We start from the raw sequence: 13,417 nt of genomic DNA on the forward strand, positions 1-13,417 counted from the left end.
TATTGAACGCGCACACAACGTACCTTTCGTACCTTTATTTTATCTCGGACGTTTCAAATTCTACTTGTATTATTTGTAAATAATATAATGCAACGCGAAAGTTTCAAATCAACCTCCTAAGAAATAAACTATTAGTGGTTATACTTTGACATCTGCAATTTGACAACTACGGTCCATAATATAGAAGGTCGACCTACAGTCAAAAGCCCATAAACCTAAACAAATTCACTGCAAATTGGCCTCTATCTATATATATAAAACTCTTCCGTTACTGAGTGACTGACTGACAGACAACGCACAGTCGAAACTACTGGTCGTAGACAGCTGAAATTTGGAATGTAGGTTCCTTGGGATATGTAGGGGAGCACTAAGGAAGGATTTTTGGAAATTCAACCCCCAAGGGGGGGAAAAGGGGTAAAAACGTTTCTATGAAAAATCTTATTCCTTGGGTTTATAAACTTGAAACTTGGCATGAACACGTACATAGGCAAGTAAATATGTTTGACATTATAAGTTTTTTCAAACTACCCTCCAATCGTGATTTAGGGGGTGCGATTGGGTGACTGATTTATTAACGCACAGCCGAAACCGCTACGTATAGGAGTCTGAGATTTTGAACAGAGGTTCCTTTAGTAACATAAGTGAGCACTAAGAAGGGATTTTTGAAATGTCAACCCCCAAGGGGGGGAAACGGGATAAACTGAGCCAGGGCTGCGGGAAAGTTCTAACGAGATACCGTGGCCCCGGAACGCAAAGGGCAACTGAAGGAACGAGGTGGGTTTTAGTCAGTAAAAGTCTGACACTCCCTTCCGTTCCACCCAGAGCGGGAGAGGTCATTTGATGATTTCCCATCCTTAAAAAAAAGACTTTGTATGACAACTTTCAGTCGTCTCTTTAACATACATAATAACATACATAATTATGTACATACATGCATAACATTAATAACATCACGCCTTTAAATCCCTATTTTGTGTTAACACTACCCATACAAACAGCTACGAAATTTGTCCGCATCCATTTTCACCTAAATTCTTAACGTTAATGAGATTTACTTTTTATTATCAGGTCAACCTAATAGCCTCACATGTACGTATAACTTCGTAAGAATTTTCTTTCAACTTCTAACCGTTGAGGAGTTGTTTATCCGGTCGAATTCTTAAATTCACTTAAACCAGCTGGTCTTCCATACCATACGCTTGCACTGCGAAAAGGTACACCGGTAATGTTGCTACGTAACCTGAAACCATCGAAATTGTGTAACGGCACCAGGTTGCAAGTCAAAGCCTTACATAAATATTTAGTTGAGGCCGTTATTTTGACAAGATGTGCCCGAGGAGAAACGGTATTCGTCCCGCGCATTCCTCTAATGCCCAATGACCTTCCATTTGAATTTAAGCGCCTTCAATTTCCTCTAAAAGTTTGCTTTGCGATGACGATAAATAAGTCTCAAGGGCAAACTTTTAAAGTCGCTGGTGTTGATTTAAGAGAAGATTGTTTCTCTCATGGACAACTGTATGTTGCTTGCTCGCGTGTCAGCTCTCCCTCTAACCTGTTCATACTGGTAAATAATAAAAAAACTAAAAATATTGTTTACAAGGAAATCCTGTAAGGCCTCTTCGTCCTATAAATCCTGTTTTTCTTTTCTTTTGAGACGATGATTTTGTCTCGCTTTACTTTTTCTATATAGATTTGTATGTATACTAATATTATAAAGAGGAACAATCTGTTTTTTTATATGTTTGTTTGTTTACACATGTAATCGATAAACTCCGAAACTACTGAATCGATTTCAAACATTCACCATTAGAAAGCTACATCATCCCTGAGTAACACAGGCTATATTTAATTCCAGTTGTAACAAGATTTCAGCCTGTGGAAGAAAAAGCCCTGTCGAGATCATTAAAAAACGCTATATATAACCGAATTACACGTGGGCGAAGCCGCGGGCGGAAAGCTAGTTACCGTATAAAACATAACATAAAATCACGCCTCTTTCCCGGAGGGGTAGGCAGAGACTACATCTTTCCACTTGCCACGATCTCTGCATACTTTCTTCGCTTCATCCACATTCATAACTCTCTTCATGCAAGCTCTGCGGTTTCGGGTACTCTTGACCTGACCCTTTGCCAGGGCGTCCTTAATTTGATCAAGATAGGTTCGTCTAGGTCTTCCCACTCCGACCTTTAACTCCACACTCTCCGTGTATATCTGCTTAGTCAACCTGCTTTCATTCATCTTGACCAAACCTGAATGAACATCCACATAAACATACCCTTTTTTATTCCTGTAACTACATCTTCTTTCACATCACAATATTCCCTTATCACGCTGTTCCTTATCCGGTCACTCAATTTCACACCGATCATACTCCTTAACGCTCTCATTTCCACTGCATTTATTCTGCTTTCGTGCTTCTTTTGCCATACCCTACTTTCACTCCCATTCATTACTACCATATCATAGCTTGATATGCGGTTGACTGTATATATGTGACAAATAGTAGGCTCTAAGTACTGGTAAGTTACATACAATCACTTCAGTAGTTAATACATATACGATCAACATTCAACAATCATACATTCAACTAACAAACTTTCGCATTTATAATATAGTAAGTATAATAGTATAACAATGATACATTAAACTCACAAACTTTCGCATTTATAATATAGTAGGTATAATGTATAATAGTATATATTTGTAGTAGGTATAATGGTATAATTTAATTAGACACGGCATTGAAAACTTGTTCGAAACAAGACCACTATTGCGATTGTGACGAAGTTGAAAAAAGATTCCGATTAATTACTTTCATTGTGGCAGAAAGTTCGCTCGTTACCGTTGGTTCCCTTACATTCAGACTTAATTAAGTAGTAAATCCCTTTGCTAACTTTTAAAAAGAACTATTGATCTGTCAACTCCACGACTTTACTCTGACATTGGATAACCTTATTTTCGATAAAAATATCTATAATGGTGCGGTTATTACATATACTATACTATATACTGACTGAATTTGAAAACCCTGAAAATTATATACATTAAGACTGATCTCTTATTAATGACGTTGATATATCTTAATTAACACACGACATAAGAAGTGATAGCATTTTATGTATTTTTAAGAGAGAGATACAGTATATAAGAGGTTTACATATATACATACATATAATCACGTCTATATCTCTTGTGGGGTAGACAGAGCCAACAGTCTTGTAAAGACTATTTATCCACGTTCAGTTCCTTTCATTATACGTTTTAATTCCTGTTCGTTGGTATTTTATAGTTTTATTACATTTTCTGTACCATTAATTAAGTGTCGGTAATAAGCAGTAAAGTTACGTATTTATAATTATCCAAAATATATTTACATACTAATATAATATATACATATATTACATACTACTATTATCATTAACCCAAAAACAAGCAGATTGTAGAATATTTATACCGTAGATTTAAAAAAATCTAATTAGGTACTTTATTATCTACTTTTCTATAACTTGAGTATGTTATTTTTTTGTTATTTTTCTTAAAGTATAGTAAATAGTATAAAATTTATATAGGTAAAATAATATAGGTATGCATGCTTAGAAAATTGATATTCAATCTTTGTCTTACTGGAAACACCAAAATACATTTTCTATCTACAGCTATCGAAAAGCAAAATGGATTACCAAATTTCATTTATCTGAAAGTCTAGTCCATCACTCGGGCAAGTGCTGCCCAAATATTGGGCGGCCACTTGATCCGGGGAATGTGATCCAAATCCACGATAAATGTTTCTAGTCATTGTCACATAGATGTGATTTTTGACAAAAAAGAAGGAAATTACAAGGTGCACGTAAAAACATTTAGTTTTGATTAGCGTTCTTCTGGGAATTTTAAATATTCTCAAGCTCTAAAAAAATGACTGAATAATACAGTTTCATTGTCTTTTATATCTATATTATTTATTATCACAATTATATTGATCTTTGGAATGATTAAACAATGTTTAAAAGGATTTTATCGATTTCAATTTCTTAATTTCCCATTAAGAAACAGAACGTAAACATGATGCAATTTGTTTATTTAAAAAAATGTTAGTGTTTTTTTTTAAGAAACACCGTTTAAAATTAGTTATACATATTTAAATAAAATATTATTAATTTATAAAATTATTAATTCAAACATAAAATAAATTGTTAGCATTACAGTAAAGGGATTCAAGAATCCGAGTTGAGCGGAACACACAATTCGGTGCCCAGACCCTTTGCCAAATACTCCACGTTCCATTTTGACCTAACTCGAATTAACTCATTATTTTCCAACATAGTTTCGTAAATGTTTGTTTTCTTCAAGAAATATTTAATTTATTTTATTATGGGCCGTTCAGTCTTTTCAAGATTTAGGCAGGTTCTATCCCGTAATGGAGGTAATACACATTAAGTGTTTATATTTCCATATTCCACTATAACATTAACCACAACTGATGCACAATTGTACTGTATATTATAAAAGGCAATAGTTTGTTAAATCGATCAAAAGAAAGCTTGAAAGCAAAAGGAAATCTTTTCAAAACTTTCTTAATTTCGTTAAACAAGCAACATCTGAAAATTAATTAAATGACTTGGACATCTAGCTAAACGAAGCCTATTCTATTAAATCAGTTGTAAGAAATACATTGTTAAGCATATTCATTTTTTTTTTCAAAAATCTTTCGTCTCTTTTCGTCCATTGCACTTTAAGCAATTTTACTGGGTACAACATTCTTTCCACAGATAAGTTAACTGTACATATATATGTTTGGGCTCGGCTATTGGGTTTCCGGGATATTATCCTTTGACACTAGGTTTGTTACAACGAACTTAAATCTTATGAATGTGTCTTAATCTAAACTATATGGGCTGTTTGAAATTTAAATACATATCAGATATTTTTTGATACGTGAACAATGAATTTGTTTTCATCTTTATTTTAATACTTAGTGTGTTGTCATTTTCGGAAGGTGAAAAAAAAGTGTGCGAGTTGATTCCACGCAACTTATATTAGCCGAACATGATCTTTAGACATTGAACCCGATTATTATTTACATGAATATGTGCATAATTAACCTTAGACTCGGCCTACCTTATAAAAGAACACAAAATTTTCGTAGCAGAATATTCGGATGTCAAACGATAACGTCGTCGCCATATTTGAGGGCGTTCTGAGGGCTATCGCTAACAAATTTAAAAACAACACACGTTTTCAAATAAAAAACAATTGTGATTTGACAACTTCTAAAAATACAATAAACTTATCCCTTATATTTTCTTTTGAATGAAGGATGCTCCACTTAACCCCACCGACAAGAGTTAGCTCTTAAATTTAAGAAAAAGAATATTTTCTTTTATGTCATTCAATAAAACCGCATCATATTCAAACTTCATAAGGCGATTAAAGCCTAACAACTTTAGAATCATAATGTAATCTTATTACCCCTTTTACGGCTCCCAAAAATGAATTAATTTTAAATAATTTCTTTCCCGCGAACTAAGTGCGCCATATATTTTGTCTGCGGTAAACTGTTAACTAAACCTATAATTTTTATCAAAGAAAATGTCTTTATAATTTCATAGCCACATTGAAAACAAATTTTGACAGACAAAATTGGTTTAATCATATTTTTGGAGTCGCACTATTTTAATATATAGAATTTACCATTTTAAAGAGTTATTTATTGTATAAATTAACTAAAACTGTTTTGGTTCTTTGTAGTATTATTTAGGCACTCTAAGAAGATTAACAAGCAAGAGATGGAGTAGTTATTATCTATGCATCGGCACTACACGGCAAAATATATTGTATTTTTAAAATCTTTAAGGTACAATACTGAATGGCGGCTATAATATAAAATTGCACAATAGTAACAAGAAACCTTTCAGCGTAATGGCGAAATACGTTTATCGCCACTTCCCGATTCGATTTCCGGACCGTGAAATTTATCTTTTATGTAAAATCTTTTTTAACGCACTAAGTATAAACACTAAATATTTATTATTGTTATACTTGTACAAATTGTCTTCATTTATTTATATATAACAATTCCTGGCCCATTTTTTTAACTCTAACACGTTTGAATCATAATGTATACCATACTAGCTTCTTCTCTTTCTGTGCAGATTATCAAAGTCTATCAAGGGAGAGACAGATTAACTTGGGATTCGTCTTTTAGGTGTTATGTTAGCAAAGCAACCAATTACTATTTGAATCTCAGTTCCATCATTCAGCCATACAGCTGCACATCATAGCCTCATAAACTGTTGACTCTATCTACCCCGTAAGGGATGAAGACGTGATGGTATTTAAGGTCTAAAACAACCCAAGCAAGCGGGTTACGTAAGAAATTCACACGTCACAGTTCTGTTTGAAATGCGATCGGTACAGTAATTCGCATTCCTATTACATGCCGAGTGTGTTCCGAAACGCCTACTGTACAACGCTGTTAACACGTTCTGAATATTTAGTGACACGTCTCATACTCTGATGTACCTAGTTAGTCTATGTGATGTGATGTAGCGATAACCACCTACTTGGATTAATTTGAATGTATGTTTCTGAACGAACTTTTTTAAGTTACTTAAATCTTTATATGTACATACCTTCATACATACATACATATGGTCACGTCTATATTCCTTGTGGGGTAGACAGAGCCAACAGTCTTGAAAAGACTGATCGGCCACGTTCAGCTATTTGGCTCAATGGTAGAATTAAGATTCAAATAGTGACAGGTTGCCACCCGCCGCCTAAAAAAAGAATCCCAAGTTTGTAAGCTTATTCCTTAGTCGCCTTTTACGACTTCCTTTTACGACTTTCTTGTATATTAGTGCCTGGAACCACACGGCACTCCAATCTTTTTATTAATAAAAATATCTTATTTAATATAAAAAATAATAAATTTGGTAAAGTTCACCACAGTAATTAAACTTAAATTATATTTTCATTTCATACTCAAATGGCCCCCTAAATATGGAATCATAATATAGGTATTCATTAGTTTTCACAGCAGTCAATATAGGGTTTAGGGTGGGTTTATCCTCGCGAATATATAAAGGTATGTTTTCATTGAACCTGAAATCGCAATGTGCGAGGTCGGGTTGTTTTCTTCGGTTTTGTGATTTTTTTTATTCTGTTTTGCCAAACAGTCGAAATATAGAGATTCTTTAAAAAAAATTGTGTCCTCATTTTTGCACCATTATTAGACTGCTAAATATCACACTTTACATACATGTTTAGGTGTCTATTAAGAAGTCATTAATCTTAAAAATCTTGATAAAGCGATTATCCAGTTTGTGTGTTACTTATAAGTTCATAAAATTTGGTTGGATGAAAGTCTATAACCAACTAAAAGCGCAATGGAAACATACCTTAAGTCGATGTCATCTCACGCGAGCCTGCAGGGTCCGTATTGAGGCGCATATTGGAAAATCTTTATGTTATTATTTACGCGAAGGGGAATTTTGCGCCGCTAATACCCGTCCCGTTGTACATTTATTGAAGTTTTTATTAGAAAATACCATCCATACTTATGTGAACTCAAGAATTTGACTTATTATTACCTACTACATTATTAATATAATACATCTCGCTGTCTCCGAATACAACAATGGAGAATCTCATTATAATATCCCGTTCGACTCGGAAATTACATTCGATAAGAAAATCCCACGATTCATTGTGAGTTTGAGTGTTTTATCGTTCATGCCTAAACTCTTACGAGACAAAATGGTTATGCTACGTCATGACCAATTATTGCTTTTCCATTCCCGCTCGCAAGACATAGCTCTTGATAACTTATTAATAAATGTGATTTGATGAATTGCGCTTTTACCTAAGTATTTGTTTTGTTTTGAAAATAAAATTTAAATGGAAAGGTTAATTTTTAAAGCGACGTCATTGAGTATAGATTATACCTACTAAATTTTATAACATATCAAACTTAGAATTCAAACATGAAAATCATAAAAGTTTGCTCTCTTTTATAGAGCTTTTACTACGAAAAAATGTATGATATTTTGCACCCGGTTATTTTGAATGCTTATAATTTTACTTTAGGACATTTTACACAGGCGCACTCATTACATTTAAAAATATTTTTCGTTATTCAAGGGACTTTTATAATGAAAAGGACATTTTAAAGCAAACACCGAAAATTTTAAATGTTATTCCTTTACAAAGTTACCCTCTTAAATTTTACCACATTGTATTTTTAAGTTAAATGATGGTGCTTTTTTAATATCAATCTTATTAAAAAAGTTATTAATATATTATAGATATTTAAAAATATTTTTTTCTAATGTGTAAAATCTATTAGAGTGGAATATTACTTTTTTATGTATACGTTGAGAGAAAAACACAACTAGGTATAATAAAAAATACCGAAGTGAAGCAAACAGTTGGTTATAAAAACTTTGACAAAACTATACACGATATTAAAAATTTTACTTACTTGGAGTTTTTAGATTAATAGCTGATAACGCAATAACATTACGAGTACTTTGAGTAATCATAAGTCATATCTTCACATCGAAACTTGGTTGTTAAATACAGGTATAACATCTCCAAACAAAATACAATTAGGCAATAACAAATGTGCTACACCGTTAGTGATCAGAGCTAACATTGCAACAACTAAAGCATTGGTTGCGGCGGCGCACAGATGCATGAAAGCGTTTGATAAAACCACAGAGCACAGAACACCTACTTTGCTCTGAATATCACCTACACACTGCCTCAAAGGATTTTGTTTGATCGAAATTTGTATCTTAGTTTAAGCCCAATATTATGGCTTAGAAAGTTCTTAGCAATAATTTGATGCTTCCCCGCATCAACTTAATGCTAAGAACAACCCCCATGGTGAAAAAATGTTTCAGTAATAACATCAAGCTATCAGCAAAGCATTGGTTGCGGCGGCGCAAAGATGTAAGTACATTGTACACACATGTACTCTGTAGATGAAACGTATTTACGTTTACCACAATTATGGCTTCATTTCTAGATAATACAGTATGAGTTTTCCGAGGGCATTGGTAAAATTTCAAGTTATGTCAAATTTGGTGTACCTGTGATAAAGTTACGTGTGTACCTATTGAAATAGATTCATATAAATCTTGAATAAAAGATGAAAACCGTAAATACTCGTTTGATAAAGAATAAGCAGATTTATTATAAATACGAGTACCTACATTAGTGTGAAAGAGACTTATATTTTGCAATTGCAATAATTTGCAATAATATGCAAAAATATAACTTGATTTTGCATTGGAATATTTTCTAAAAATTTATTAGTAATGGTAACATCAGCTTAGGAATAAAATTCAGGACTTGGATGCTATAACCGCATGCTGCTGCATCCATGTTTGGTGTAAGCGGTAGTAGAGAAACGTTTGATAAAATACATTTTACACTCCGATTATAAAAGATTGAAATGTTGTTTTTTTTTGTTACCATAATAAGGTTAATCAAAATAAAAGGATCATGAAAAGGAACACATTAATTTTATGTTTCTTTCCTTTTATTATATATCCATCTCACATTTTCGCCCGACAAAAACAAAAATCATTATTTTGAACAGGAATTTTATAAGCCGGAACTACGGAAACTTTGTGCTATTATAAGGTTTTCTCTTTTAGTTTAATAAAATTTCATCTCATTCTCAATTCCATAATCAAGCCACCCTGAACGTGGTCTTCGAACTTTTTGAGACTTGCTATTAGAGTCAGTTACTTATTAACACATTAATGACTTTGTATAACTAGACAAATGTTAACAATAGAGATGTTAACAAAATTAGAGGATTGCATTCACATGATAGTCTTGCGAAACAATTACCAAGAGCCCGCAATCTAATTGTGAGCGGCCTTAACGCGCCAGCGCCTTCTAGTCCTGCGTCGTGACAATAATGGCCCATGCCGAGCGAAATACTATCTTAACAGTGTATTGCGACTCAGCTGAGACCAACAGCTGATTGCCAATTAAATTTAAAACTATATATGTTTACTAGGTAGACTAATGACCAAATTTTTAAATTTCGCCAATTTAGATGTGAGGTTTATCAGATAATATAGATAAACTTGATAGAAATCACCAAAACTCCAGTTCGCATCTTCCTGTAAAATTTTTATATAAAGTTTCATATATAATAAACTATTTAAGTAATTTACCATAGAGTTCTACAGAACCTTTATCATCACAAATATTCGGCGCAAGCGCATGTTCGCCATTTAACGTCGAGCGCCATCGCCTTCCAGTCTTGCTTCGTGACAATAATGACCAATGCCGAGCGAAATAATATTATTACCGATTTTGAAGCTAAATATATTAAGCATAAACTTACCAAATTTTGAATTTGACAATGTAATTGATACGAGTATTTTTCTATTTATTGCGTGAACAAAAGCGACGTAATTAGAAGACAGGAAACTTTTTCTCAGATAATCTCTTTTTCTTCCTCCTGGCTATAGTCCCGGTTACATCCTGACCACTCTGGAGAGGAGCCCGGGGCAATAGACCCTGGATTGGGTGAGTCGGGTTTTTACCCGAAGCGACTCCCTGCATCTGACTTCCGCAACGTTCGCAGAGGAACCTGACCCGTATTGCATATATCATGGTAACATATCCAGTTCCCTGAATGTGCCGGTTTCCTGTCAATGTTTTCTTTTACCGTGACAGCATCAGATAGTATTCAACCTAATGTCCATACAATACTAATAACGAAAATAGTCGTACGGTACGCATCATCGGGTTTCTTACAGATACCACTGTGACTCTATGTTTTCTTCGGTATTTAATGAACGAGGCTATTTCGATTTTATTAAATCTGGTATGAAAGCCGCATAAAAAGAGTAAAGACTTATTAACCGTTAATTTAGACTGCGCCCAGCCTGTGAAGCCCGGAGTCCGCCTTTGATCATATGGTCGGTAAGTCAGGTAATTACAGGATGCAATTCCTATCTGACCTAACCGAACTACGATACTGATTTACCTTAATAAACAAATTTCTTAACAATGTTTTCCCCTAATTCATTAGTATTCCACATTATAAGTACAGTAAACAGGTATAAATAAAAAGATCATGATTCTCAAATCTTTTTATTTATACAAACCGATGCCCTGACCTGATCCCCTTAGTCAGGTTTCTCTGCGGTATATAAAAGTCATTAAGTAGTTACATAACATTAACATTTATTACGTACATTACAAACTATGAGTACGATGTATAAATTTTGAACGGTAGAAATATATAAAGAATCAAAGCAACTTACCTGAACCTATTTTTGAACAAAATAATCATAGGCATGAGTGCAAAATAAGCCAATCTTTCCAGTTTCATGCATCAACAGCTTAACCCATAGCCATGCAATTTGGCATGGATTCGCCGCTGGTTGTAGCCATTTAACCATGACTATGAAACTTGGCAGGCAAATAATACATACATATATCTATATTGTGCCGTGCGGTTCCCGACACCAATAGAAAAAATAACCACTCCATCTCTTTTTCATGGATGTCGTCAAAGAAGACTAAGGGATAGGCTTATAAATTTGGGATTTTTGGCTAGTAACCTGTCACTAACAGCTGTATGTGGCTGATCAGCCTTTTCAAGATTGTTGGTTCTGTCTACCCTGGAGAGTTATAAACGTTTTATTACTTGACTGTCTTTTCTTTTAAATCTGCATGGGACTTAACAAGCAATTGGATCACACAATTTTTTTTCTCTTCTATCAGTCTAGTATGAAAACTAACAATTAATATACTATTAAAAAAGCTTTGTTTGTTGCGATTGAAAGGTATGCGAAATTAAAAATAAAAATGAAATTTATGAACAGTTTTCCATTGACAGACTTTATTACGAAAAGGAAAATACCAGTCATAACAATAAAAAGAAAGATAACATATATGGTACAAAGGTGAACATATCGCTAAAGAATTTTTTATCAGTCACCCTTAGAATGAATGAAAATCATATAAAGGAGGCAATTGGCTAAGTAGGTATAAAATAAAATAAGCAAACAGAGATAAAAACTATGTCTTTCTGAATATTTTTATTAAGGTACAAAAAATACAATTTATACATCATTTTAAAATAACAATCTTGGATGTTCTGGGGAGTGATCAATAGTACCCGATACCGACCAGTTATAAATGTGGATGAAGCGAAAGAAGTATGCAGGGATCTTAGCAAAAGGAAAGATATAATTTTTGCTTTGACGATTTTATATATGTATGTTAAAACACAAAGGTCATTGTAAAATAAATTAAATAAACGAATATAAATACCAGGAAACTTTTAGTACATCGCTGTGATTCATAACTTTAATCATGAAGGAAATTCCAGTGTGCATAGGTCGTTGAACCCGTTCAATTTTTAATATCGTTCTCATATATCTAAATAAAATATTAAAAGGTTTTGCTTAAAAATTCCGAGTGTATTTATTTTATGTCGCTTCAAAAGCAAACACAGTTTCGCATTAACTTTTATCATATGAAAAGCGAGAAAATGTGTTAAAATTTATTGCAAACGTATTACGAGTACCTACGAGTAGTTATCGCAATGAACTAGCTTTTTCCCGGATCTCCGATCCAATGGGATTTTTTTAAAAGGATACTAATTTAGTTAATGCCTATTCCGTGTATAGTATTGTTGGTTTATTTAAATATTTTTTTAGTAGTAGGTATATAATATCAGTAGTATAGTATTCTGCATGCTGTCTTGATTTGTTATTTTTGCTAGTATTCTTACCGATATCCGATATTTAAGTATCGACTGGTTTTGTCAAATAATCGATAATCGATACATATATTCACAGTCAGTATAACGGCAACATTTCAACAAATTCACAATTAGAACGTGTACACGTGTGTTTTCAAACCCTCCAATCACAAAGCATCCCGCGTTTTTAGAGGAGCCAATAAGTCCCGCAGTATTTATATATTTTATCCATTGAGTCTCACTTGTTTCAAAAAATCAACAAATCAGGAAAAACTATTTGAAATTTTCAATCCAACTATCCAAATGACCAGTGAATTAATCAATAGGCATAGGCAATTATTAAGATTTGCTTTGAAGCTTTGACATCGTTCGTGGACAGTCACCCGATGCATATATTTTTTTAAATATTAGTGATAAAAAATTTAGGACCAAAATATTATTATCATTTTGACATCAAATTCAAAACTGTCATTTTTTCATTATTCATCGACAGTTCATTCATCTGGAGTGAAACATTGACAGTTCCATTGTAATCTCGAACAATGGCCGCCGCAACGCCTCAATTTGTAATAATAAGGCCCTTTTTTTCACATCACCCTGTAAGTCGACGCATTGGCAAATCCATGAAGCAAATATCAATAATATATAAACTTTTGTCGATAAATCTTACTAGAA

Source organism: Amyelois transitella, chromosome 10, assembly GCF_032362555.1.
Source record: "Amyelois transitella isolate CPQ chromosome 10, ilAmyTran1.1, whole genome shotgun sequence".
NCBI lineage: Eukaryota > Metazoa > Arthropoda > Insecta > Lepidoptera > Pyralidae > Amyelois > Amyelois transitella.